Source organism: Apus apus, chromosome 3 (genome assembly GCF_020740795.1).
Source record: "Apus apus isolate bApuApu2 chromosome 3, bApuApu2.pri.cur, whole genome shotgun sequence".
NCBI lineage: Eukaryota > Metazoa > Chordata > Aves > Apodiformes > Apodidae > Apus > Apus apus.
The window spans coordinates 65,616,557-65,640,867 of record NC_067284.1 but is presented as its reverse complement, the minus strand read 5'-3'; the positions used below and the strand labels follow the sequence as shown (position 1 = coordinate 65,640,867).

The 24,311-nt window shown below is 42.9% G+C and overlaps 1 protein-coding gene across 15 annotated transcripts in view; it reads right to left on the bottom strand.

Moving 5' to 3' along the window:
* ESRRG (estrogen related receptor gamma) overlaps window positions 1-24,311 on the bottom strand; it is a 406,125-nt gene that overhangs the window by 378,156 nt on the left and 3,658 nt on the right. For 4 of the 15 annotated variants that reach the window (XM_051615714.1, XM_051615728.1, XM_051615719.1 and 1 more), the window contains exon 1: window positions 7,112-7,210. The exons of 4 other annotated variants lie outside the window; for them this stretch is intronic. The gene's annotated coding sequence lies outside the window, so the exon portion shown is untranslated. Of the gene's footprint in view, window positions 1-7,111; window positions 7,211-7,841; window positions 7,897-8,001; window positions 8,142-24,311 lie in introns of those variants that run through there. 7 more of the 15 variants (XM_051615713.1, XM_051615718.1, XM_051615726.1 and 4 more) reach the window with 5 other exon arrangements.

The following is a 24,311-nucleotide window of genomic DNA, read 5'->3' as shown; positions in this document are numbered from 1 at the left end:
CTGGTGTCTTTTGACTATAATACGACAGAAGAAGGAATTTTTTTTCTGTTAGAAATTCAGCAGAGTAAAACCATCTCTTTGTCAGGTCAAACTCAAGGCACTAATTTAAGACAAGTTAAAAAAAATCCATGTGGAAGCAGGAATTTCAGTGAATGAAGTTTCCTCCTCAAGAGCCTCTAAATACCCAAGCGTCTGTGCAGAAAGGCTGAGCCTCCTGAATGCAGCATGAGAGCAGCAAACTGACTTTTTTCAGCAGTCCTACCCCACATAGCCCAGCTGACACTTGTCAAGAGGACAAGTGCCTGGACATCCACTCCAGGTTAGTGTCCACTTCTCCTTACCCGTCCTCTCCAGTCATGTCCCATTCATCACAGCTGGGTTAGTAGGGATTCAGGGACGCAGCTCCTTCAGATCCCGTCTTTTGTACAAGTATACCATGACCCTGATCACAAGACACACAAGAACTGCCAAATCTTTCTCCTCCCAGTCTTACCAGTTATACCTCAACCTGCAACACCCTGTTTTTCCTTTTCTTTCCTTTTTTATTTTCTCACTGAATTTTATTTTCACAGAGTTGTATACAGTAAGGAGCATAATAACAATTTAAAGTCCCTTTTCCAACCTTCAGAGGACAGAGTAAAGTAGCCTGGCTACTAAGGAGAGGCCACAAAAAGTATTCAGAGAGGACAGGGAGCAAGAGCTAGGCAAGAAAGGAAGAAGGGGAAGTCAATCCTAAATTTATGCAATATCAGAAGCTGTGGGTCTCCATTCCTTCTCCACCCATGCCCAGTGTAAAGGGTGACCCTTGGATACCAACCCCTCTTAGGGAGTCTAAACTAGTACTGATGCCCAAGATGGTCCTGTAGTCCATCACTTTTAACAATTTAGAAACCTTCTTGCTTAATTCATGCAGGTCTAAAAAGTCAAAGACCCCATCAAGAGGAAGTCACTTAAGGCTAATACTTCAAACAAGTAAAACAGAGCAAATTCTCAGTTCAAGCATCAATCTCAACATATTTGTTGTATATTTTAAAGCCTTGTTTCCAGGATTCAAGTATTAAGAAACCAGCTTTCTCTTTTAAAAAGAGATTTCTGGCTCGTGTAATAAAAGAGGAACACAATAAAACAGAAGTCCAGCAGAAACACAGTGACACTTTTAAAAGTCAAACATTTTAGCTAGTCTGAAAATTTTCAGTAGCAGTAGCATTTTTAATAATCAATCTCTGAATACAATAGGAGTACACAGAGTAGTGAGAACTACAGCTGGAAGGCCAGAGTCCAAGAAACACACCCTACCTCTTTTATTCAGACAGTTAGGATTTTGCTTAAATACCAAGTCCAAAATTTGGTTCATCTAAACCTGCCTGATCTCTGCACAGGCCCTGAGGGTCCTATTGCTAGTCTGTCCCCATACACATTAACTGTAACTACCAGATTTTCCTTCTAGGATTTTTATGCATTTGGATCTTCACAATGTATGGAATGCTTTCCTTGCCCTCACATACCAAGCGGCTAGCCTGCCCTCACTGAAATTCCTCCATAACAGTCACTTCTCCATTTTGATCCATTAGGACTTGCAACCAAAACCGATACAATCATCAAAATGTGTATGCCTAAGCTAGGTGGTGTTTTCAGCAGCAGCTCTATACTACCTGATTGTCCAGGATTCTCATTCTTTGTGTTTTTACTAAGCCCACATTTTATGTTATGTGTACAATTAAAAATGCTCTCCAAAGTATCAAGCATACTTTGAAACCAATATAGGCGATAATGTAAATATAAATATCACCATGGAGGCATCATGACAAATTTGACATTTGGAATCATTCATTCAAAGTGTTTAGATCCAATTTAAATTCTTCCCCAATTTTAACCGAAGCTTCACAACCAGATGAACTTAAACCAAGGTGTACAACTTCATGCTACACTGGTAATCCATGCTAACTAGGAAATAAATTTTCAGTGATTAAGTTGAATTGTTCATACAGAATGCCAGCTTCAGCTTTTCACCCATACAAAATAGCTTGGAAAATATATACTGCATGTGTTTATTATAGCTACAGTTGCTATGAACATCTATAACTCTCCAACAATTTCTTTGATTTATGTTCAAAAACATACAGGGCATGAAATGATGCCTGCAACCTTACATTTCCCTCAAGAACATTGTGGGGATAAGATATATTCTAAAACATCATGTTAGATTCCTTGTTATGTCTCCTTTTTAAAATAAATGTATGATAATCAATTACACATGCTTCAAAGCAACTGCCACTAGATTCCCCAACAGAAAAGCTGTTTGAGAAAAGTTCCATTTTCTAATGTTTGGATTATAATAAGAGATCTTGTTCAGATAGAAAAGGGAAAAAAAAGTATTATAAAGGATAGGCCCTGCTCAACTTGTATATGCATGTGCAGGTTTGCGCTTGCCTAGACTTGACTTAGGTTTTCAGAGAAGTAACATCTCCACTGATCAACTTGATAACAAAAAAATATGTGTGTAAAGATCTTGCACCTAATCTCCTCGTCATATATGCTTGTAGTAATTCAAATTATGTCAAAAGAACAGCACAGATGATAAGATAATGTATCAGGCTCAACTGTCCTTTCAACCTCAGTATGCAAAACATTCATTTAAGAAGTCCACTCAGCTGTAGCTTCCACTAGAAACACAAACCTGTAGATGTTTATAGGAATGTCAGTTAAGCTGAATGGGAGCTCTGCCATTAACACTGATGCATGTAAGGCTGGACTTTGCTGATCTGCCTGAACTCCATGCAGAGGCTGAAGTGCATGTTTTCTCTGGGTTACTGAGGCCAATGGGTTATACGCCATTAACAGCTGAGCACGGTGTGGATGCCATCTCCACAACCTCATGGCTCTGGCACAGGAACAAGGGCAGCATCTCCCAGGCAGCATCCCTCCCCCATGGTGGAGAGGTCAGAGTGGCTGGGAATACATGCAGGACATGGAACCAGGCTTAAAAAGGTCAAGATCTTTTGTCTCCTCTGCACCAGGCAACTTTGTGCTGCCTGCACCCCAAAGAGGGAGCTCCTGTTCCCTTCCTCCTGGGCATTTAATGCCTTGGGCTAGACGGAAAACTAAGCAGCTGGCAAACAATTTAGAAAACTGGACTGGCTGGGACAAGCCCCTTTAAGGAGGAATTCACTCTTTCCACCTTTCCCCTCCCCCCCATGTCTTCCTTTTAATCAAACCCTCAAAAGAACAAAAATTCACAGGAGAGAAGATATTGACTTGCACCCTCTTTGGACTGCAGCACTGTTTTATCCATTGCTAATGAAGCCTTGGAGGAGGAGGGGAGATGACTGGATGTGCACGTCTATTGCCTATGCAGCCCCAGCTAGATAGCAACAGTTGTTCTCCTATTTTCACAGCGGGAAATAAGCAGGTACTAGCTGTATAGGAATAATCAGGAGGAATCTAGGTCAAAATCAAAGCAAGACTGCTCTGTCCATTTGAAGAAACTATAATGCAAACACAATACCCATGTAAAAACAAAGAACTTATTTGTAATGTTTATCTCTCCAAAGACTGCTAAACAAGTGTGCAAATGTGGGCCTACCTTGAGTAAAAGACACTGTTCTTTCTCCATGACTTTTGGAAAGGCAATCAAAATCGATATAAACTTGTAATATTATGAAATTTTATAACCATTATTTCAAAAAGGCAGGCTTAAAAGGGTCTCTTGTTCATGGGTAAATCTTCAGTTTGTTTTCCTAGTACTTGTGGTTCAATCAAAAGATTTGCCAACTGTCCCCTGGAGAAAACTGAAGATCTGCATTTAAATGGAGAAACAGTATTTCCAAATGCATGGTACCTGCAAGGCAGATACTGTCAAGGTTTCTTAGTGAGTAGATCTCAAATTGTATTAGGTACATTTCAGTGCTGTAACTATCCCCATTTCACAGGACTGGGGCTACTTCTGTATCATTTTTCTGTGTGCATGCTTTGTAATATTTGTCCTGGTGAGTCAAAATTAACACTCCCCCTTCACAATCCCAGCAACAAAGCCCTCACATACCAACAACAAGGAATTACAATCTTATGTATAGTTTTCTGATATGCATGATGAAGACTATATTAGAGAGCTTGACTAGAAATCTTAAATAATTGAAAACTCTGATGACTTAATAGAGTACTAAGCTTGGTTTACAATGCAGCCAATTTAGAGCCATAAAAACACTGTGTAAAATTTTTATCTTGTGGTTGACCATTACGTATCCTATTTATTATTCCAAAGTATTTCAACAGCATTTTTCTTCATCAATGTGGCTGCTGGCATTTAGCACCCACTCACTAAATGCACGTGATTTTCCTGGAACAGCTTTAGGAAAAGGAAACAAAAAATTAGCAGATGACTACAAAACTGTTCCATGTTACAATATCCACCTTTTCACATTCTGACTTGAACAGACTTCACGTGCTGCAAAATAGGTTCGGAACTGCTGAGACTTAAATATAATAAATCAAAGCCACATACGTGAAGTTAAAAAGACTGGTGTAACTACTGATCCTGACACATCAGGGAACAAAAGAAAACAAACAAACAAACAAACAAAAACCACAAAAAAAACCACCAACAACAAAAAAACAAACCTCATTAATACTTTGTTTCTAATACACACGAGTTCAAAGAGCAGTGTCCCTCTTAGGAAAACATCTTAATTTTCGTATCAGAAAATCATTCTAACCTTCCAGAAAAGTTTTTGCAAGCATGCCAGGGAGGCAGAGAGAAGGTTTAGAGTGCAAAGACACTTGTGATGGGTTTCAGGCATGCAGGCATTAGTCCAGGCAGCCTCTTGCTGAAATTCAGGTTGCAATTGAAACGTCCCTGTAAACAAGGTTACTGCGAACGGCCCAAGATATCCTTCTCAGCAACACCTTCACCAGGAGCCCTTCAGCTGTCTACTTAGTTTGTTACACCTTATCTCACAGCCCTGACATTCAAATGCTGATTCAAATTCAGGATTCAAAATGAAAGATGAAATATCTCTAAGATCACTTAATACTGAAATACCGTTGCAGTAGTAAGTGGTGCCAGGCTTGAGATAGGGATATAGTACTCCAGTGGTAACCTTTTAATTTCTGACAAAATACTGTGGAATAACTGTGATACTGCACACGCAGTTAATGCAATAGATTTGTTTTCCTTATTTTGATAATGAGCACACTGAATGTCATGTTTACCTTCTCCTGCCCCTGGCACATTTTAAACTGTAAAGTCCTCTAAAAGGAGACCTGACAGATTCCTGTGCAGACATGAAACCCCTCATGCCACAGACTGCCCCCCCCTCCAGCATGCAGAACCACAGCTACTTTGATGCTCTCAAGACAAGGAAGATCACAACCACGAGTCGCTTCGTCATTCTAAGTCTTTGGCTGTTTTCAGTGGAAATGCAACGGCAGGCACCATGTATAACCTAATGTAGGTTACATTGTAAACCCATCCTGAAAGCGAGGGTAAGTATGCTACACCAGAACATTTTGTCCTCAGAAATAAAACAGGGAAGTAACACCAAAACGTATCAGGCAAGTTTTACACTTTGTATTTGAGACAAGGTGCCTAATAAATGCTTAAAACTTTGCTGGTGTTATACAAAGGGCATTCAGATTTCGCCCCAGGCACAAATTATTATATATGCTGGGGGGGAGGGGTGGGTTGTCATCTGTTATTCGGTTGGGTTATGTTTGCTGTTAGAGTCTCCTTACTAGTGTGAAAAGACAGGACTGGGGGGCCTGGGGGGGGGGATTACAGGCGAGGAGCGCAGGCTTTTCAGTGCCTGCCTTCCCACACTACCATTCACCTTCATTTTCCTTTCCTTCTTGTTCTGCTCATTTTTACTTGCCTCCCCCATTATCTAGTCATCTCCCAATGCAGTCCTCTCTTCGTTGGTATCACGAGAAATGTATTAACTAGACCAAGTACTCGGAGTGCTTCCTCTGCAGCACTTCAAAATATACCTCCAGACCACTAGCTCCTTCACAGCATTAATACCCGCGGGAAAATAATAATACTTGAAAAAAAAATGTCCTCGCAGCCCGGTGACATCCAGACTCCTCCACGGCCGGGGCTGGGAGGGTGAAGCACCAGGAGGAGAAGGCAGTGCGGTGACTTTCCACACTTTCCTTCACCCCTCCTGATGCGGTTGCGAGCGGCCCCGCTGCCTTTGTGCCTGCGGGTCCCTCCGCAGGTCCCGACAGGACGGCAGCCGCCGAGCCAAGCGCGTCCCGTCCGGGCACGGTCACGCTGCCGCCCCAGCCAGCCCAGGACGGCGGTAAAGCCACCCCCGGCAGCAGCAGTGCCCCCCGCCCCGCCTGCCGCGCTCCCACCGGGCCTGCTCGGCCCCTGCCAGCCGCTCGCAGAAGTGTTTCAGGAAGGAGAGGGCAGCGAGGGAGGGACGGGAACGGGGGCAAGGACGGCCCCCTACCCCCACCTCCCGCCTCGCCGGCCTCTCCTCGGCGCTGCCCGGGCCGCGCCGCAGCCGGGACACTCCGGGGCTGCCGAAAGGGCACCCCGGGGAGGGCTGGGGGAAGGAAGGGGCAGGGGGGCAGGGCGACCCGGGCAGCTGCCGAGACGATTACACGCGACCCGGCACCGGCTTTGAGAGTCCGATCCCCTTTCCCGCCAGAGCCACCCCGGGACCCCGACCCCAAAGTCTTGCTGGCTAAAGGATCGTCACTTCCCCGGCACTCCTGACCCCGGGCAAAGTGGGGTGGGGGGGGGGAGGGAAGGAGGACAAGACCTGCTGGGGTAGGATTTATCAGGAAAAAAAAAAAAATCTCCACTCTCCCCCTCCCCCCCCCGAGCCAGTAATTTTAAATAATTGTCCGAGAGACGAGAACCACTAAACCCTGGGCGGCTGGTACTGTTGTGCGGCTTTTTACGAAGCTGATTTTTTTTTTTAGGGGGGTGGGGAGGAATAAGGGGGGAATGACTCTGAGCAAGTGCAATTGGCAAGGTCTGAAGGTGGAATGGGAGGGGGGGAGGGGGGAGCACTTCTGGCAGCGGCTCGTCTCCCAGCAATAACATGCCCCCGCTGCAATGTCAGCTGGCAGGGGTGCAGGGTGGGGAGGAGGGGGCTTGCTTTACCTGGTCAGCTCAGAACCGCAGGCAGGTTAATCAGGTGAGTCGTCAGGGATTTTAAAGAAGCCGAAGCCGGTTTCTTTGCTAGGAAAGTCTACAACACCATGCAGGGACATTGCAAAATCTTTACACACGCCTCCTTTAACTGGGCTCCCGCGACCTCCGCCGGCGCGGGGGGAGCGGCGGGCGGGCGGCAGGCCGGGCGGCGCGGGGCGGCGGGGCGGGGGGCGCGGGGGGCGGCGGCGGCGGCGGGAAGGGCCCGGCGGGGCGGGCGGCGGCGGCGGGCGGGCAGCGGCGGCCCCGGGCCCCTCGTCCCCGGCCCGGCGGCGTCCCCGGGCCTCCCTGCCGCCTTGGTAGCGCCGGTCCGCACTCGGCCTGACCCGGGACGTCACGCCGCCTGTCTGTTTTCTCAATGATAACTTGGCAGGAGAAGGGGGAAGCGGCCGGGTTTTTCCTGGGCTCGTTACCGGGTACGTGCACGTTTCTTTGGCATGCGGGTGTTGTGGTTTTGGTTCGTTGTTTTTTTTTTTTTTTTCCCTGTTTGTTGTTTTGTTTGGGTTTTTTTTTTTTTTTTGGTTGATGTTGGCTTTTTTTTTTTTTTTTTTAAGCGAAATAATAAAAAGCGGGGACAGGAAATCCGGGGCGCGGCGGGGGCTGCCGCCCCGCGATGGTGGCGGCCGCTCGCCGGCGGGCGCGGGGAGCAGGCATGCGTTCATCTTTGTGTCTTTCATTTTACCTTCAGGGTGACATTCAGTGCCAGGCGAGCCTCGCCGGTCACCGCCAAGTCCCACCTGGAAAACAAAACAAACAGACAAACAAAAAAAAAAACCCAAACCCACCCACAACAAACCCCAAGCAAAGAACCGAAACCAAAAAAAAAGAAAAAAAATCCCTACCGAAAACGGGGGGCGGGGAGGGGCTGCCAAGCCGCCGGGATGCGGGCGGCCGAATCCTCCGGCGGCGGACGGGACACCTCGCCCAGGGGACGCGGGGACACACACACAGGCGCGCACACGCCGCCAGCCGCCGGCCAGGCCATTTGCCAGGCCGAAGGGGGGGCGGGAGGGGAGCCGCAGAAATTTGAAAACGAAATAATAAGTAAGGAAAAGGCACCCGCGACGCGAGGAGGAAGGTCGGCGAGGAGCAGGGCTGCTGGCGCTGCAGCCGCTGCCGAGCAGGCCCGGCGCCGCGCCTCCCCCGCCGCCGCCGTCTCCCCTCCGCGCCCCTGCAGGGGAACGCGAGGGGGGGGGGGGGGTGGGCGAAGCCCCCAGCGCACGGAGCCCCGTGGCAGTGGGGTTACATTCGGGGTGTCCCCGTGGCCCCCCACGGCTGCGGGGCCCGGGGAGGCACGGCGGCACTGGGGCGAGCACAATGGCGTCGCTGCTGAGGAGAAGGCAGAAGACTGGCGCAAAGCCGGGCAGGACGGGCGCACGGGCGGCTTCAAGCCCTCTCTCCCTACCTCTGCTGCCAGGGTTGCGGAGCATCTGTTTCTGAAAGCGGGACGTTTTACGTTAAAACAGAGAGCAAGCTGGGGCCTGCAGTCAGCCTGGCCACTCTGCAGGCCCCGAGTGCTGCCAGGAGGGATGGTAGGGGCTGGAAAGCCGCCTACGCTTTTCTTCCCTGCGTTTTTCTACTTCTAAAAGGTAAATCCTGTGAGTCCGTGTGAGTGGTCCTGCTGAAGTCAGGGCACCTTTCACGTGTTGGACTTAGTGCACATGTGAAAGTATGACCAGGACCAGGCCTCGCTTGCAAAGAAACTATCTGCTGCAGCTCAAATTTAAGAGCCTCCTAGCTAAAGATCAGCTGTCCCATGTGCACTGTTAATAGTCCACGCTGCTGATACACCGCACCACCTGCACAGCCACCACAGCATCCCAGCAGCACCCAAAGCCACGTCTAGCCCTTCCATGCTGCATTTCGCACCACCTATGCAATAAGGAGTTACATTGCTGATGCACACGTAACTAGCGCCGTGGGGTTCACGAAGGGACACCCAGCAGGGCTGAAACAACTTTGTTGTGTTTTTTTTTTTTTGCAACTGCCTCTGTGTTCAGCCTTAATATTAGCATTAACACTTTCATTTTCCTAATTTAAATACAATAAAAGGGAAAATTGCCTTTGCTTAATATTGTTACTAATCAGGTTTTGCAATTCCAGTTTTTATTATGAAGTTAAATCGAGTAGAAATTAGTGTACACCTTTTCTCTTGCTGGCCTCTGTGGTCTCAGAAAGCACTTTATTATAAATGGCTAGATCATCTGTTGCAACTGGAAAAAGAGTTGGGGAAAACAGAAGTCCTTGAAATGTAGTACAGTCCAAGCATCGTTTTAAGGAGCCTGAACTTGAAAGCTTTTTTTTTTTTTTTTTTTTTTTTTTTTAAACCCAAGCTACTGAAGAGGCTTTGTAGCTTGGCTAGAAAGACAAGTTTGTTTCCTGTTTCTGTTTTGGAATTGTTTTGAACTGCTTTTAAACTAAATTCTTACCTGTCTTAAGTATATTGCCTCAGCACAGCACATTACTGATTTTTTTTAATATTTTTTTTTTTTTTTTTTTAGACTTGAAAAGCACTGTGTACAGCTTGGTTGTTGTCTGTATTTCACCATTCATTTTTAAGTGAGGCTCTTTCTGATTGATGTGGGGAGTTTGTTTGAAAGGATGAAGGGTATGGCATAGCTACCCAAGATGCTATTTGCAATTATTCCATACCTCAGCCAACAGGAAGATTTTAAGTTGTGATTGTTACACTTTTCAAAGTGAATTAGTTAATCAAATTGCTATTTTTGGAATGCACTTAAAGGAGCATTAAAATGCATTAATTTCATTAAAATAACTGAGCAGATAGGCAACAAAACAAGTATTAGTCAAATAAGCAACATCTCACCTATGGAGCCAAAATCAGCCCTAGTGAAATCAACTGAGTTGTGCTTCTCTACAGCTTATTTAATTTGGCCTCTGCAGTCGCACAGCTGACACTTCATGTGGTTGTCAAAGGTGTGTATATTAAAGATGTGTGAGGCATGCTTCTTCTCCAATGTGATTAACCTCTGAAGTTAAATTCACCTGTTTTCCATTTAGTTCAGCTGCACAGTCCTATAGCATACGCAATTTTTGGTGTGTGTACGCACCAGAGATCCAGGGAGGCATTCCCAACCACGATACCGGCCTAAGGGATGTGAGTTGTGTCTGAAGTGAGGGTGTGATGAGGTGGATTTCAGCAGAGGCTGTTCACAACCAACTGCATGCATGCTCCAGTTAATAGACTGTACTGAAGTCTCAGCTAACATCTTTCATTACTGCTGTTACTCATGCCAGTGAGAGTAAAGGAAAGGTTGGTACGTCTATCATCTATAATCACACGTTCATTTGCTATGCAGATATGTCCTAAGTCCAGGAAAATTATGCTGGTATAAGGTTTGATGTAAATGTAAAGCAGAACTGTTCAGGTAGCTTATTCATTCTGGAATGACCGAGTTTGTTTCCTGGTTTCACTTAATCCACTTTCAAAGTGGATTAAAATAATTCAATAAAGTGATTTTTTTATGCCAGCATAAGATTTGTCTACACATGGTTTTAGAAGAGAGTAATTACTGCAGTGTACCTAATAAGTATTTTGGCATAATTTTGTGTGTAGACAAGTCCAAAGTCTCACAGGTGAAAACAACAAAATTAAATCTTTCTGTAAAATATGAGGTTAATTCAGCCCAATGTTTGACATACTTCTTTCTTATGAAGCATATTTAATTCATTACAGGTTTTTCTTTCTCAACAAAAACCCCACAACAGCCATGTATATATAATCAGTTCCAGAATAGCAATGTCATTTGCACTCCACTGAAACCAAACAATTTAACCAGTGTATACTCCGAGTAAGTTCTCAAGTGCCTTGAAGTGGACAATAGGTCCTTCACTGGAGAAAATACCAGCTTCTCAATCGTAAATATTTTGAGCGGGTTGTTATAAACAAAAGGAAAAGAAAACTAAAGCTCTGCTCTGTCCTCTTAAACATCCATAGTCCATTTGTATTTTGACTTCGTACCACTCAAAGCAATAGTACCCATTCTAATTCAGCAATATTAGTTCCTGACAGAGGAGTCTCTAAGACTTGTACAGAAGGGTGTGCAGAGCAGCAGGGTCTTCAGAAGGCACCCTAAGAATAGAGAGCTGATTTACAGTTTTCTTACAGAGATCTGAATCAGGTAGAATGTGCCTGAAACTGAGGCAGCTACTCAGCTCTGAATCAGGTGTATTGTATCAGTACTGGTGCACAGGAATATTACTAAAATGATAATGAGAATATTCACAATTTTTTGTGAATTTGTGCCGGAGAGAATGTTTGTCAAATGTCATTTGGTCTCATTCTGTGCCATGGACCTCCCTGAGAAGAGAGGTGACACTTTGACATGAATTAAGACTCCTAAACTTTAAACTCAAGGTTTGCTGTTGTTCTTAGGGAGAAAAAAAACCAACCCAAAACCAAACAACAAAACCTAGACAAGAAAGAAATTAAGTAAGCTCAGCTAGTGAAACAGACAGTTTTTTGAAAGAAGCATAAACAACAGAAGGTAGATGCTACAAATTGCTGACCCTTTAAATGTTGACATAGGAAAAGCCAATAAATGCTATGAAGATAAAAAGCCCAACTCCTACTTTATGTGAAAGGTTGGAATGTGAGAAGGCAGCAGGTACCTAGGGGTCCTCTCTTATGCAGATGAAGTAGCCCCACTGCCCTGTGTAACAGGCCACAGATGATGCCACACACAAGATTATAATTCCTAAACTCGATTTGTGTTTACAAGCATGGGTTTCATTTCCTGTGCTTGTCTTGGTTGCCGACACAGAAAATGGATTTCACCTATGCCTCCCTCACATCAAACCTGCTTATTTAAGTAAGAAGCTTTTTGGTAAGAAAGTTAACAGTGAGTAGAGAAGGTAAAATACAGATAAATATAAAACAAGAAATCAAGGTCTTGAATTCAGTCATGCCGGGTGACTTCTACCAGGGGTCTATTCTTTATACTAAGGCTCAAAGTAGATTGAGATTGAAGGCAGTGAGAGTTTGGGACCATGTAGGAGCATGCCAAATCTGAAATCCTACTTGTATAAACAATTGGCTTTGGTTATTTTACACTCTGCTTCCACTGAGAGGTCTCTCTCTTGAGTGTTGGAGCCACCAGCAGTGGTAGGGTATCCCAACTCTCCCCCAATCCTGTCATTACAGGGGAATTACTCATCCAGTCAGGGAGGGGTCAGAAAATCTCTGAGACAGTGGCACAACATACTCAAGAGGAAATCTCAGTGCACAGCTGATGCCATGAAATGAGGGATCCTCTATGAGAATTGGTTAGTAGTGCCAATGTTTAATCTTTGTCATAACAACCACCACTGTTTTGTTTTTTGTTCTAACAATGTGAATTATGCATTAAACTTTAATACAAGCAAGTGTACTTTTCTTTTGATCTTCAAGCATAATCATTTCTAATGAGAGTTTATACATGAGCATTGAAACAAATCCCTGAGTCATGTGAATTTACATTGGTTTTACTCTGTGGGAAAGATATCCTGCACGGGTTACCCATGTCTGTAAAACGTAACATAAATCAGAAGAAAAAAATGAGCTTCCATTTGGCAGTTGGAACATAAATATCTGTATAGACATTTGGCTTGTACGCTAGTGGTAATGCAATGTTAAAAAGTTAAGATCAGGATTTGGGGTGGGGCTTTCATCTAATACAAAATCTAAGTCTGCTTAAAATAAGCTCACCTCTTAGCTTCTGCAGGCTGGCTGCTAACAAGAATTGAGCGTGGTGTCAGAGGAATTTGAACTAACTCTGTGAAGTAGTAAAGGGATCAGAATTTGGGTTGCTTGTTTGAGGCCAAAGTTGCCAAGCTGCCGTCAGCAAGTAATATATTGCATATATGTAGCAGACAAATTGTACAGTGCTAAGTGGCACCCTTCCTAATGCCCTTGACAGCCGCTGCGGTGCAAGTCTGGCCCAGTCCAGATCAACTCTAGAACCTGCTCAGCCATATCTGATTTCTGCTCCAGTCATTTTAACATCAGTCACAAATACTGCATTCCATGAAAACATAAACACTATAGACTGTGTAACTGCCAAGACAGTTATTTAAAATACAAACAGAATTTAAGCCCTTTCCAGTTTCACACACTACACAATGATTCAAATAACCAATGATGGACAGTCTACACTTAAGGAACCGTGCTGTGTATGCAAAGTACATGCAACATACTGGGGAAAATACTGCTACAAAACAGTATGTGATGGGCCCGATTCATGGGTCTACAGGTGCTGACTACAAGATTTCCAAAATGTCTCTTGCCGCTTCAAAACAGATCTCAGAGCCAAAGGTTGCAGAAGAGGAATGGCTGCCAAGAAGGTATTATGTTTAATGGCAAATAGGCTCTTTCTCTGATTCAGGTCGTATCTCAGGAATTCTCAAAAGCCCATTAATGCATTTTATTCTTAATGTAAAAGTGCTAAAAGAATCCTGGAAGCCAGAGATCCAGAATTACCCCACGTAAGTCAATGTTCTTATGGGAGGCTACAGTCATGCTCCCTGCTGCTTCTTTTCTCTGGCCTGAATAACCTTAAACCTTGATGGTAGAGCTTCAAAAGGAAGAGCGGAAGAAGCCTACACATAGAATAGTTGATAGTCTGGAAGAGGAGGAAACATGAAACCCTTCATCCCTGAACTTGAGTTCTCTAACTGCTATGTTTTATATAAAGGCAGAGGAACTGATACTATTGCAGTTGAGAAGAAAGCACCTGTGACATTCCATTATGGAAACCAAATACTTTCTGTAAGAACTAAGTCTTCCCTGAGGTTGCAGAACTTCACCTGGCACGTTAAGCCAAAAGACAAATAGGTCAATATTGGATCTGAGAGAATTTTGGACTGAAGGACCTCAGCTACCTCACCTCAGTCTAGACTCTGATGAAACATGTTAACAGCATCCAGCTTTTATCTAGTGTCAGTGTGTCTTCTGACTTTTCAAAGTGCATAAGTACATCCTCAGGGACACACAAAAAGCTGTACTTGCAAAGATGTGACAGATACAGGTAGAAAATTGTGTATGGAAGCTTGTAGGAAGCCTTTCTTAGCATCAGCCAGGGTTACAAAGCCTGTTGGACCATGGGTTGCCGGGTGACATTCACAGTCCTGGAATGCTGGCTGGAAACACTCCCCTGTAATTTAGCTCATTTGATGTGCCTTAAAGATGCTCACTTCTAGAGTGCTGTGTGAAATGTGCTGATACTGAGCCCATCCTCTCTCTTACACCTGCAGGCCTCTAGCATGTGGCTAAGAGGCCAGTGGGAAGGAGAGGACACAAGTTTTCATCCAGTTGTTCATGATGAAAAATGATGAGAAATGTGAAAAGATCTTACTCTGCAGACCAATGCATGTATTTATATTGACCTGCTTAACCCTAGCCAAAACTTTGTATTTCATTACTATGTATGAATGTCATGGTATGGTGAAGCCTTATTCAGTAATAAGCTGTTTGAAGCCACAAACTGGAAACTACATATGCAGCCAGTGAAAGCTGATGTAGCTCCTGTGAAACCAGTGGAGTCGTAGCAGTTTATACTACCTGGGGATCTCATCTTCAATTTCTAATTAGAAAAATGAGAAACTGCATTTTTTCCATCATATTTTGGTCATATTATGCAGCAATAGCAATAAAATAAAAAGCTATAAATAATTATATAGCAAAGACAGAAGCAGAACCAATGCAAAATGAAATCCTACAACCACGTTATAACATATTTTAGCATTGGAGCCATGTGGATTACTGCTTCACTTTAGGGCAGTGAGGGAAGCTCATTCTCTTGCCTCTGTCTTTTCAGTCACTATTAAGGCTGCAAACTTCCCATCCTCCTCATGAGCTAATCTCCCAGTACCACCCCCAGGGAGAGAGGGAGAAGTTTTTCCATGGGCGGATGTCTAAATGTGAAGGGAAACAATTGAATTTTAATGACAATTCTGAGATGCTTTAAGTTAATTTCCAGGCAGCACAGAAATTAGTGGGTCTTGCTGCTGCCAGGAGGAGCTTTGTATTCTTTTCTCCTGCTGATGTTAGCAGGATTACAGGTGCTCAACTTTTTGCAGAAATAGACCCCAAAGTACCAGGTCCTTCTCACATGTCACAAAAGGCAGAGCAAGAGACCTGCTGCTGTCAGGTCCAGCTAAGTTGCCCCAGTGTCAAAGCAGAACAGTTTCTACAAAAATTAGGGTAACTGCTCCAGATTTATTCTATGAGAGACATGTTCTCATTAGATATTTATAACACAGTAGCATTGTTCAGGATAAGAATGTAATTTGGTCAGGTGCTCTACAAAACATTTCATCAGATAAAGTTCTTGCATCCAAAAGCCTGGTGAAAAAGGTTGCAGAGGGAGTGTAGCAAACAACAGGATATCCTGGGAAGAAAGTACACCAGTAATTGCAGCAAAGGCAGCCAGCTATGGAGGCTTTTCCTACACGCAAGATAATTACAATTTTGCCAAGGAGGCAAGCTGTTTATTTCCTCTTTAGCTATGATATTTCCATTGCATTACTGAATTGGAATTTGTTAAAGTGAAGTTTATAAAGCTTTGGATACTTCGTCATATCTAAGCAATATGTTCTGGTTTATCTAAATCTCTATAAATATACGTAATCTAATAGGTTTTGGGATTTGGTTGGTTTTGGGTTTAGTAAAGGAGTGGTAATTTTTGGTCTTGTTTTTGTCTTCTCTGAAGATTCAGGAAGGAATATATAGATGAGTCCCCAAATCTGTATACATCTACTTATGGATAATGAAATAGAAAATAAAAGATGCTTCAAAATAGTCATTCAAGCTGCTCTGTAGTTAGATGGCAGAGTTTCAACCATTTTCACCAAAACAAGAAGACCCACTGCAGAGTACTGTCTTTCCAATTTGGGGTTTGACAATCATAATCCTGAATAGGTCATGAAAAGGGTCAGCCTTCCCCATGTTACCCCTCTGCTCAGATGGCAGCTCCAACCAACAAAAAAACCCCAAAACAACAAAACAACAAACAAGAAAAGAGGACAAACATAGCCACCTGGCATTGCCTTCTTGCACAGAAAGAAGCAAGCAGGGGAGGAGGGAGCTGGTGTTCAGCCAGGTGCAGCAGGACTCACAAGCCAGGCTGCCCAGCTGGAGCATGTCCTCCGAATGGGCTTTTATGGAGGGAGGCATGGAAAAGGTAACGTTGGGAAAGGAAAAGGTAACAGCCCTTACAAACACCTCTGCATCCCCATTTGCCTTCTCCCATGAGATGGCTAAGCATGCCTCTTCTTTGACTGAAAATGTTCAGCCTGGTGTTAAATATTTTAGTGTCTGTGTTCACCATCACTACAAGGGGTACATAAAAAATCATTACTGGACACGTTCTTGAAGTTCCCTTACACTAAAACCAGCTCTCAGTTACAGGAGAATTAAAAGGAACCTCAGGAAGACTGATATTACTGACTCTGACATAAACCCAGTTTTTTACTAACTGACTAATACTTGTCTTTATATTACATTTATCTTTCTATTTTTATATAGTAACTCTACCCACAGTTTAGTTATGTTAATTATTTTTTCTATTAACTTATTTCAACAAGGGTAATTTAACCTAGGGCAATTATTCACACTGTAGTATTGGATTCTGTGGTACCTTAGAGTAATTTTACTAGTTAGGAGACTTCACTGTAATGTTTTGCCACTAAATTTCTGCTGAGAAGTAGAGCCACTAGTAAATGAATGCCCCGTGCAAGTCCTTCTTGGAGCCATCCTGAGAACTTCAGTGATCCACATCCTGGGTTCCTGTACTGGGCTTTGTAGACTTGTGCACAACCTGAGCAGCCATAGGCTCAGCCCTTCCTCTGAGCCCTTGGGACATGGAGGTTCAGCTAAGAATACAGAAAAAACATGCCCACAATCAATATCAATTATTTAAATGGCTATTAATACAGAACCGTATTCCTAACCCTTACTGATTACAGCCAGATGCATGGTAGGATACATGATTTTGCCTGAACAAAATTTGGGTTTGCCTCTGTGTATTCATTTCCAGTTGTTGGGAGACTTTTTTATATTCCTCCATGTGCAGATAGGATACCACGTTACTGTCTAAGTTAGCATTGCACTATATTACCCAGATTTAACATCCAGAAGCAAATTCTTCTATTCCAATAGTATGTGCTACTTCTTGGGGCAATTCTTTAAGTACAAGTCAAATGAAAAGGGCCCTTCACTATTTTCTATTACACCTCAGTTTTTCTCTCTCAGCCTTATGCTGGTGCAGAGGATGTACAACATGGGATGATAGTTTTCCTCTCTGTGCATTCAGTGCAACAAACTGCTACAAGAGAAATTCCAGGTAATTCTGCTGATACATTTACAAATACAGTAAGAAATTATTTGGGTACTGGAAAGACAAACAGGCCTTCCACTCCTCATACAGGTGACCATAAGCTACAAGCTTTATAGTCATTTGAAGAATGAAGCATTGCCACTAAATGAAGGAGTGCCACAAAACTCTTGAGGAAACAGTTAGAACAAGGTTTTAGGAGTCAGTGAAGGCGTGTGCTTTATGAGGCTACAAAGTATATGTGGCAGATGTTCGCAACCTGCTGTGTATCCTCAGTCCATCACCAACATCATCGGGAATTCGAGGTTCTGAGCATAGTATCTCTCTCTGTACCTCAGTTTCCTTATATGAAAATCAATGTTCTGTATCTGATACCCCTCAGATGAATAGATTAAATTCAGTCATTAAATGTCAAGTATAATAATTAGTTACAGGTGTGCCCTGTGTGGTTTGCCCAAACATTTTAACTATAATATCAAAATAAACTACTCATATAATTTAGGTGTAGTTGCAGAAGTTCCAGACTGTGGAATATGAACCTCCATGACTTCAATGGGTGCAATGCCAAACTTACAAATCAGGTGCAACTTCAGTGTGAATCTGAGGGTGTTAGCACTCTAGTGACAGTGATTTGGTCTGCATATGCCACTAGGTCAGGGAAGATCTATGCCAGTCCCATCACAGTCCCCCAATTATCCCCCCACATACACAATCTGAATATTTTTCTGTGATTCCTGTTTGCTACCAAACAAAAACAAGCAAGCAAACAAACAAAAAGCCCAAACCCAACAACAACAAAACAAAAACTACAACCAAAAACCCCACAAAAACAAACATACCTGTAAAGGTTGAATCTATTGTATGTTTTTCCTCTAATAGATTTTGACATACTGATGGAAATTTATTTGCTAGGTAACTGATAAAGGAGCTGAGAAATAATTTTGTCACTATGGTCACGCTCATTTACATGGGTCTACTACTGGTGATTCTTCCTTACATAAATGGAGTTGAGCTTAAGGAAGGTGGAATGCTGCATTTTCAATAATTTCTTCATTCTACCAAGACAGGCGACTTCAGATCCATAAGTTCCTCTTTTATGTGGCACTTCCTTTACAGCAAGTTTGCCTCCTTGAATAATTTTTTCCCTGGCTGTGATGTGATATTTATATACATACAGACACACATCTCTGTGTGTGTGTCATAGATATCTGTATTTATATATATCTGTTATTCTATTGGATACATGTTATTACAGATAAGAAAAACAAAAAGGACAAATTTATCTACTGAGTGTGTAAGTTGGTATCACCCAAGTTAGGAGCATAAGTTCCATTTGTTTCTATTTTTCCCTGAATATACCACCACCTCCACCTACCCCAGACGTATCTCATGTCAGTAGCAGTATAAGTATGTGTACAGCTTCAAATTTTTTTAATTTCTACGTGTCAGTGGAAACCATCACTGGATTACTGTATTTTTTGCCATATGCCAAAGATTCAGTCATCCTAAAAATATTCAACACTTTCTACTGATGCAAAGACATCATACTAAGAACTTCAAATATCCTTTGAACATGGAGAAGTCACTGCATTGTAACCTACTGAAATATACAAGACTACCAGCATTTTTCAAGTGGACAAGATTAATAAGGAGGAAAGAGGGAAGAAAATTATTTGGAGAAAATCCAAGTTAGAAACAAACAAAAAATTTTCTAATTTATACTTCAGAAGACTGCACTGTTTTAATTCTTTGTTTTAAGATCTATATACATGTCAAGCATATTTTAGATGCCTCACTCTTTTCTTGTGAATACAAAAATGTGAAAGAAAAAGGTAAAAACAAAAAAAAAGTTAAACAGTGACATAATTTGTTCAGAATGTGTTGACTGATAAGCCTATGTCTGGAATTACCTAGTCCAGTTCTACTTGAACATTTCCCTAACCGGAAAAAAATGTGTAAGTTCTTCACCCATTTTAATAGCCATCATTAATGGATGTCAAACTTTGCAACAGTTCATTGGTAGCTTCCCAAGACTGGAACCAATGTAAGACAAGTGGAAAAAAAAAATAAATCTATAAAAAAATCATTGTTATGCTGTTTTTGGATGAAGGGTTGAAATAATTAAACACACAAAATAGCAAATCTGCCACTCATGGAGATGGGGTAGGGAGAGGGGTAGCACAAAGGGGGAAAGGAGGGCAAACCCCCTACTACGTGATCAAAATATAAAATTATTAAGTAGAAGGCTATGAAAAAACTAAGACCTTGAAGCACAGCTTTCAACAAAGAAGACTGTTGCTTCTGTGTATTTATGCACGACAAAACCAAACTGCTGGCTGGGATTTCTGAGCAATTCCACAATCCAAACAGTAAGAGGAAGCTATTCAAAGTCACGAGAGTTTTGGTGTTAACTGCAATGGAAACAGAACAGAGCCTTTCTCTTAATCAGTTACTTAGAATAAACTTACATTGATTTATCATCTTTTCTCCCCTCTATGCTTAAAAAGCCAGAGCCATTCATGCATTACTGATGTACATTCTAAAAAAACCCATGCATAGCCAACAACATACTATCCTTGCAAGTATTTTGAGGGAGGGAGATTGGGTGTTATGCCAGTGCTGTACCTTAGGGTCACAAGTCTCATAGAAAAAACAGAGAAATACTTACTTTTGTGCTTTCAATAAGAAGTCTTTTGTGACAGAATATAAACACGGGCAAGTAAATTCTAAGTTTATTACTACTACTCTATTTATTAAGAATGACGTATTTTGAAACAGATCAAATACTTGGATGGAAACATCATTATCACCAGTTATTGTTGAAAATGTATTTACTACATTCAGTCAATAACCTAAGCTTGCTCCTATACCTGCATCATGAAATGAGCTCCTGGTCTCTCCATACATGATACAACAGTAAAAAATAAATAATTATTCAATGCTATTTATTCAGCAACTGCATCTTAGCCAACATATACCACTGTTTACTGTGGTTAGTGGTAATTTTACATGTGTAGTAAGCACATGAGGCCCTTGTAACATTTAAAAGCCAGAGCTTTGCATTATTCTGAAGACTCTCTTAGTTTTATTAAGTACGCACCGATAGAATAGAACACAGGCATTTACAAGAAAAAAAAATCTTTAAATTTTGTTAAGACTTAGAGAAACTAATGAACAAAAAGAAATACAGCATTAAAGTTGTTAACCCTGCATCCTCAACATCACTCCTATAGTTATACACCCTCCTTTCCTTTCTGGCAAGATCTAATTTTCTGCAGGGATGCCAAAGGGACCACTGCTCTCCATTTTCCTAAAGTTAACACGCCAATGTCTGCTAAATGCAGTACGACATGTTGTTTACCTTTGCTGTAAACTTAAGGCTTTTCCATTTAACAACTGTATAAATGAATCAGTATTCATCCGCACCTATACCTAAAGGTATCTATTGTAAATCTTACAGCCTTCATTTTTAATTTCCTCCTTATTCTGATTTTATGGCATATTCCTCTCACTGATGCTGTTCAGACATGCTTCAATATAATAACAAGTGCAAAGGAAGTAAAAACAAAAGCAATGTATTTTTCCCCTCATTTGCAGCAAGTATTTATCAACCAACAGAAATGATAAAAATTCAGAGGTAAAGGTCTTGCCTGACATCTCATTTAAACAACTCAGCATTTTAGCAAACAACAACAATTCAGTAGCTTTGTCCCCTGCTCCAAATCCAGTGTAATATTTAGTAACTTCCATTTCGTGTCAGTTTCCAAGGGAAGCAGTAGGGGTTTGTCTGTTGTTTTGTTGTTTTGTTGTTTTTTTTTTTAAATAATAGAGATTTCTCGTTTATTGAAAGGAAATCTATGTACGTCAGTAAAAAGCAACAGCAAAACAGAAGATTAATTAATACATTAATAAATGCAACCCCCTTTTCTTCCGTGGATGCTTTTGAGTCAGAAATTAGTTTTTCTCACGCTGCAGAAACTCTCCATTTGAACAAGTACCCACTAACATCGCTTGACCCTCTAATCTTTGTCATTACAGAGACAGAAGCAACCGTTATTGATCACAAACACCATTCTGTAAGATCCATTTTTCCAATTAAATTTATATTCTCCTTCTCAGATGTCTGCTTTTATATAGTTTTGAACACATTTACAACTGTACCTTGGTTAACTCCTGGGGCGGTAAGTCATTTGCAGGAGCTGTTGCTCTCAGTAACATTAGCTGTTACTGATTATAGTAATGCTTCAGGCAGATTCCTTGGCATTGAACTTTTTAAAATGGCATTGAACATTTTACGTGGATATTGCCACAACACATCGTGAACACTGGGATATAAATAGAGCACTAAGTAATGTGGCCAGCCTCTGGATTTAAGCAATAAACTAGTAGACTTCTATGTAGAGACACACTCAGCTAGAAAATTGAACTCTCACCAAAGCATCCGAAACAATGCCTGTATCTTTCTCTTCTTTGCCAGTGACAGATCATTACATTCAACTGTGAACCACAGTCCTAAATAATAAAGGTCAAAGTTTCAAGGACAGCTTCTGGGTTTGAGTTTCCAGCTTGAAATACTTAAAGCAGGATTTTCCAGTTGCAAGGTTCCCAGACTTCTCACTGGGGGATTGTATCCCCTCAACATCAGGGAAAAACAAAGCCAGGAGAATAGGCCCCACATCACTCACATCAAAACCTACTTTATTTAAAAAAAAAAAAAAAAAAAAAAAAAAAAAGAATGCTGGGTTTTAACATCTGGTAGAAGGATAGTATGATCCCTATTAGTATATGCATGTTCAAAAATCTTGATCCGAAACATTTATTTAGTCAACTCCAGTCTTATCTCACTTAATTTCTAAACTTTGTTTTGTTTGATGTCAGAAAAATATATACAAATTCTGGAAATTTGGTTCACTATAATGAACAATTTTAGCCTTTTTAATTAATTCAGAAGTACTGTGAAAAAAAAATATTTGAAAATAATTTTACAGGATCTCAACATATATAAAAATAGTAACTTTATTCTGCTATAAATACTTATGGTCATTCTCTTGATTACAAGAAATATGATCGTTATTTCCAAGCAGCTTTTCAACAAACATCAAAAAGCTATGTTTGTGCCTTATATTCTTGGTTATAAGAGTGGGAGCATGCCAGTGTTTTTAGGGAAGTTTCCTGGAAGTACGGACTCAAATCTGGTTCTCTCTGTAACCTGTTATGACCTACTCTAAGTAAAAGTTAATTTTACATCAGCTTTCCTAACACTTAACTAACCCAAATAAGGTGTTTTCCTCCTTTCATTTATCAGGGGCAGAAGGAAGAATCCTGTGAGAACATATTTGCAAAGTTACTGGTGATTTCTTAGTGCAAGGTAAAATAAGCTTGTAGCTCTCTAGCATTTAAGTACAATTAGTAAAGGCAGGACAAGGCTGCACCACACTGTACTGAGCAAAGAGGTTTTCCTTTTCCAAAGAAGCTTTATTATTATCATCAATACCAAATTATGCTGTGCAAACTCCCATTAACCACACTGAAGCTGTCTTTTAAGCTGCAGTGTTGCCCCAAAATAAGCACCAACTTGTTTAACTCCTGACAAGTTTACAACAGTCCTGTCAAGCAAGCAGGAAGGACACCAAAAAGAAAGCGACGCAGACAGGTCCGTTCTGGGTTTGTGCAACTCAAACCAATACGTGTGCCTTAAAATCCAGAAATCCTACATTTCCGTGACCTCTCACCTCAGCTCGTCGCAGTCTGTTCTCCGATTGTTATTTGTTTTTCCCCCGTTCCAACCCGAAAGGACTGAAAGGACAGGTGCCCACCAGAATGCTTTGCAATGAAGACAAGGGGATGCCCTATCCCTGAGGGGTGGGCTGTGGGAGCCCCATCTCCCCCTTCTGCCTCAACATCGGTGAGAGCGCGGCCCGTCTCCGGCGCCACACACCGATCGATCCCTTGGGCAAGACAGACAAAGCGACAGAATTTGGGGAAGGGCTGGTAGCCCTGGGAAGGGACCCCCGCCTCTTGTCACTGCTCCGGCATCCACTTACTGTAATTCCTCAGCTTTCAGCAACTTTCCTCCGCACCTTCAAACCCCTTGGGAACTTAGGGCAAACGACGAAACGAGGAAGAACAAAAGGGCAAAGAACAAAGAGCCGGGACTGGGAAGGGAGTGGGGTGGCCAGCCCCCCCGGTTTCGGGTTAGCCTGGGGACCCTCCCCGCCCGCCGCCGCCCCCGGGGCAGCCCTGCCCCTCCCGCCAAGGAGCCCCAGCCGGCTGCGAGCCCGGCGGCTGCCGCAGTGGGGGACTCCCCCGGGACGTCCCGGGCCCCGGGATGGCCGTGGGCCCCTGCCTATCCCTAACCGCGCTCCACACCCCCACACACCCTGCAAGGTCTTGCTGAGGGTCTGGTTTGTGCCTGACGGTGAAGCGCCCGCTCCTGCAGTTCCCTCAAGAGCAACGCTGGCATAAATGGGCGGGAGGGTGTCCCGCTTCCCCCGCCGGCTAGCCGCACCTTCCCGCCTGACTCAGCCCTGCCCAAGGCCCCGCACCGGGCGCCCGCAGCATCCTCGGCGAGTCCCGGAGGCGAGGGTACCGGCGGGGACCTGCTTCCCCGGAGAGCAACAGGTGTCCGGCCCCAAACCCGCGGCCAGCGACTGCCCGAGCTGGGGCCGCTCCGCGGAGAGGCTTTCGGGGTTTGGGGGGACCACAAGAAGCCAGCGAGCAAGAGACTACTGCGAGGCAAACTTTTGCGTTTCGCTGCAGAAGTCCTGTTCCACTCGCAGGAACGCTGAACTTTTGTTGAAGTGCCACTAAGCATTGTTTTT